This window comes from Myotis davidii, unplaced genomic scaffold, assembly GCF_000327345.1.
Source record: "Myotis davidii unplaced genomic scaffold, ASM32734v1 scaffold135, whole genome shotgun sequence".
Taxonomy (NCBI): Eukaryota; Metazoa; Chordata; class Mammalia; order Chiroptera; family Vespertilionidae; genus Myotis; species Myotis davidii.
Window position 1 is genome coordinate 6,426,020 of NW_006289813.1, and position 4,950 is coordinate 6,430,969.

Sequence of the window (4,950 nt, forward strand, 5' to 3'; positions counted from 1 at the left end):
CCCCCTTTCCTTGGAACACTGTTGTGGGGATTAAATAGTATAATGTGCATCTCCTGGCACAAATCAGTCATCACTATTGAATCCTAGGTCATTTTCCCAAATCTGTTTATCCAGTTGTACTTTAAGTCTCAATGTGAACTATTTATTTTGTTAGATCACATGATGTCTAAAGAGGCAAGAAAAATGCTTTTGAATTGAGAAAAGTTGGAGGAGACTGCCTTTCTAGGCCTTACCGAAGATCTATCTTGGGTGGAATACTATAGTCTTCATTTAGGCTTGGTAAGACCAGCGTGAGCACTACAGAGAGGATGCTAATGCCACTGGATAGCTGGCTGGCTGCTTGTCTTTGGTCACCTCCGCGGAATGAATGTGAGGCCACTGGCCCATGCACTTTTCTGCAAGCGAGATGGGATAGGGCGGCCCTTGTCCAGTTTGCCTGTCAGACATTTTGGCCACATTTGGGGCTTTGTTGGGATAAGGCCGAAGTCCTTCAGGGAGCACAGGACCACCACCTGGCCAGGCTTGGTTTACTTTGCTTCAGAGACTGGATTTGACTGACACTGAACAGATAGGAGTGAACCAACTAAGCTAACACATGATTTTCATAAGAAAAAAAAAAAGCTGGCTACCACAAAGGCTGGACAACAGCCCTGTTTTGCTGTTGGTTTTGTCATATTCTTTCTTGAGTGCAGAAGCAAGAGGGCAGCCTAACATCATCCCCTTTGCCCCCTGGCCATAGCCAGTCAGAATGCTGCCCAACCCTAGCAGCCAAGACGCTGGCCAAGCATGTGGTCCAGGCTGCCTCTGCACATGTGCCTGGGCTGGGCACGATGGTACTCTTGTCATAATACCTTTTAACATGATCTGGGAACTGTGGGAGGCAGAATTAGTGTTTTAAGCTCTGGGGACTCAATTGGGGCTGTTTTACTTCTGGTTACTGTCCTCTAGTGCAGTGGTCAGCAAACTACGGCTCGCGAGCCACATGCGGCTCTTTGGCCCCTTGAGTGTGGCCACGAAGTTTCAATTGCACTGTACGTGCACACCCACAGATGTTATTTTGTGGAAGAGCCACACTCAAGGGGCCACAGTTTGCCGACCACTGCTCTAGTGTAATGAGCTCTGCTCGGGGAGTCAAGGGACTGCCATTTGCCAGTATATTTCAGCCAAGTCACTTTATGTCTGTGGGCCTCCGTTTCCATGGAGTGAGGGCATCTCTCACCTGGGCCTCAACACAAACAATCTATGAGTCTGTGGTCTGCCGCTGCCCGGGACATGGAGATGTGTGTGTGTGTGTGTGTGTGAGGGTCCTCCCTATCTGTCAGCCCCTGGTTCTGAGGATGTTTCTCCAAACTGTTCTTGGTCCCTCTTCCATTGTCCAAATTTCTCTTTGCAAAAGAAGGAGGTTGAGTTTGAATGGATTATTGTTTCTTATAAGATAAACAACTGCTGATAAAGTCAGGGGATGACCTATTTCAAGGCAGACAACCGAGGAGACGTTTATGGCTTTCTGTTCTTTAGACTAGTTAGTTTTTCTTCTTGGAACATGTTTTATGGAACTTGAGTAATCACCCTGGCAATCTGTTGCCAAACTTTTCTTGGCTAGAGATCAAAGTCTCCGATATATCAGTACAGATCATGAGAAAAGAGCGAGAGGCAGGAGAAAGCATTTGCAATGAATTTTGGAGTCAGATTCTAATAGAAAAGCAGAAAAATAATAGGGATAATTAATTTCTGGAAAAATTGCAAACGGCCAACACATCGGGAAAGATGTCTAATTTCCCTAATGATGAAATAAATGGAGATAAAAACAACAATGCTATCATTTCTCCCTATTATGTTGGCAGAAATGTAAATGGTTGCTTAAACCTTGTGTGCCTGTGAGAGTGCAGAAATGAGCACATCATGTAGCTTACCTGATCTAACCTTTCAAAAGGCAGTTGGGTGAGATGTACTGAAATGTAAAATGCATAATCTCTGCAATTTTCAGCCGAGGACTTACCCTCAGGAGATAACTACATGCATGTATAAATATGTTTGCAAAGCATATTCATAGGAAAACTAGAAATAACTTCAGTGATCTTCAACAGGGGACTGGCATGGTCAGTTATGATAAATATCTTCTAAGAAATCCTGTGTAGTCAATAAAAATGATGAACTTTACATATATATGAGGTGGAGAAATATTTAGTGATACAAAGCAGACTACGAAACAAAATGATCACATTTATATAAGACTATGTTAATAGAAATATGGGAGATTTTTCATTTAAATCTTTAAAAAATATGTTCTGATTAATTTTGGAGAGAGGAAGCTGGAGAAAGAGAGAGAAACATGTATGTGAGAGAGAAACATCGATCGGTTGCCTCCCATACATGCCCCAACCAGGGATTGAACCTACAACTTGCCATGAGCCCCTAATCAGGAATCAAACACACCGCCTTTTGGTGTACGAAACTAGCTCCAACCGACTGAGCCACACCAGCCAGAGCTTCATTTAAATCTTAACATGTAGGATTTCAGGCCACTTTTACTTTCTTTCTTGTTTAATTTACAGCTCTGTCACTTTTCAACTCTGTGTCCTTAGGGAAGCTTATTTAACCTCTCTTATACTTGGTAAAAATGGGGGTAATAAAATCTACCTTTTAGAGGTCACTGAGGAAATCAAGCAATAAAACACATGTCAAGCACCTGGGATGGAGTAAAAAAATACTTTGATTTTTTTTTTTTAATCATTCACAGTTTCTATTTTCCTTTCATTATATGAATACAAACAGCTGTGTTCCTATGCCCACGCTTCAAAGAGAGAAAGCTAAGTGGGCTGTGAATAGCTTCCATTGATTTAAACGCAGGAAAGTATTTTCCTAAGGCTGCAGTCTGTCAGAAAAGGGCCATATTGAGTCATTGTTTTCTGAAGCCAGGAGAGGAGATTGAGTGACTGATGCTGTTGGGCAGCCTAAAATAATATTTCGTTCTTGTCATCCTTACACAGTTTAAGACCAAGTGATTTTGGATAGATCTACAGTTTCCCTCTTGGTTTGAAAGAACAAAGCTTTTGTTATGTGTGCTCTTAAACAACAGAGCCTTGTCCTATCCTCAGGAGCATGCAAATTAAACAGAAGATTTCCTGGAGGGCCTGTCCTATTTATTGTGAGGCGGGATCCCTGGGGTAAGGAGACACTGTGAGCTCCAGCCACCTGTGGAGGACCTGCATCATTAGCAGAGGAAAATAGCCAAGACTCACAGTAGCACAGCAGCCAATCAGGTTTGGGATTTACTTCTATATTATGCTCATGTTGATGGACTCAGCCATTGAAAAAACTCTCTTATTATTACTTGGGGCCTGCTTTGCCCACAAAACAAATAACTTGTATTGCTTTTGGTGCCTGAGGCAGAAAAATGAAATTGCCAATATTTTGAGTGTTTTTATTTTGAACATTTCTGGTCCATATGCAGTTATTTCAAATCCTCCTATTTTATAGGAGCTGTTGATGTGTGGAAGGGGGGTGGTAATTCGGGCTCAGAGTTCTCACCAAAGGCTCATGGATCATTAGAAGGACATAAACTAGGCTGTCTTTATCCTGCATTCCTCTTTTCATTTCTCTTTCCTTGCACTAAACCAGCTCCTGGCTTCCTATCACACTGCCACACCCATGTGCAGTTTGCACTTAGCAAAAGGTCAAGTCTAAGTAGAGGATATGGCGTTGGGATGGTTACTGATTCTTATTAATTATAGCTAGCAAGTATCGAACACTTGTAATGTGCCCGGCTTTGAGTCGAGTGTTTTGCATGCACTGTCTCAATGTTTCTCAAGGAGTAATCTTGCATAACTGGCTTCAAAATAAGCAGGGGTGCCAAGAAAATGCAGATTTCTAGGCTTCATTCTAGACCTACAGAATCAGCATCTGGTGGTAGGAGTCAGGGACCTGCCAATTTCACAAGCAGCTTTAATAATCCTGATGTACATCAAGTTCAGGAGTTGCTGCATTATTTTATATTGCACATAGGTCTCAGCTGCAACCTGCTGTCCTTCTACTCTGATTTGTGCTTAAATCCTATGGCAGAAAGAAAGGAAAACAAAATCCTATGGACTGTGAGGCAGGGAGCAACCTCTGCCTCTTTTAGTTGCCGGTGATTACAAATGTGGCTCCATGGCCAACTTGTTTTTGGGGTACCAAGTATTTACCTCTATGGTAGGAGGGCTCAATAGTGAGAAATCTTCCCTTGGTTGGTGGTGGCTGCGCTCTTGCTGTAGAGAGGGAAGACTCATGGACCATTGAGGGCAGGCTGGTATGAGTGGTGGGTTGTACACGTTGTGCACTGACCAACTATATGTAGTGCCTTGTGTGGAGGAGTGAAAACCTAGCATTCTCCTTGGCCCAGGGCTGCGCATGTAGGGCTGGCCTCTCCTGCTAGGAGAAGGTGGCTGATATGCTGGTGTGGTTCCTGCCTGTCTTTGTTGTCATGTTCCAAGGGGCCTAAATTATTCCATGTGGTTATTTTTTTTTGGTTCAGCTCTATTTTTAGAAAGTTCCTGTTAAAATGAAGTGCCACTTGAAAGATAACAGGAATATTTAGTCATATTGGCGCAGATTGGTTTAACCAGCCTGCCTGGGGGTTGGCACATAAAAGGATTCATGTGATGGGAGGGGAAGACAGGCCCTTTGGTGGCAGAAGTTGGGGAACATAGGGTAACTATTTTTTTCTCAGGGGGAGGCAGAGGTGAAGTGGGAGAGGAGCTAGCAACCAACTGGACCTGTGTCACAATTCTGAAGGTAACCCTCCAACACACTGTTTTCTAAAATTCTCTAGCCCATCCCATCCTCCTCCTCTTTAGTGATATTCAATGCCAAGCAACTGCCCCCTTAGTCACAGGCCTGGGTAGTTGGAGAGTAGTCCCTTACACCTAAAGGTTGTGGGTTCAATTCTCTGTAAGAGCACATACCTAGGCT

General features: G+C 43.4%; 1 pseudogene; it reads right to left on the minus strand.

Moving 5' to 3' along the window:
• Positions 1-4,268, minus strand: part of LOC107182883 — a 6,524-nt pseudogene extending 2,256 nt beyond the window's left edge.
• Between the last annotated feature and the right edge of the window lie 682 nt (positions 4,269-4,950).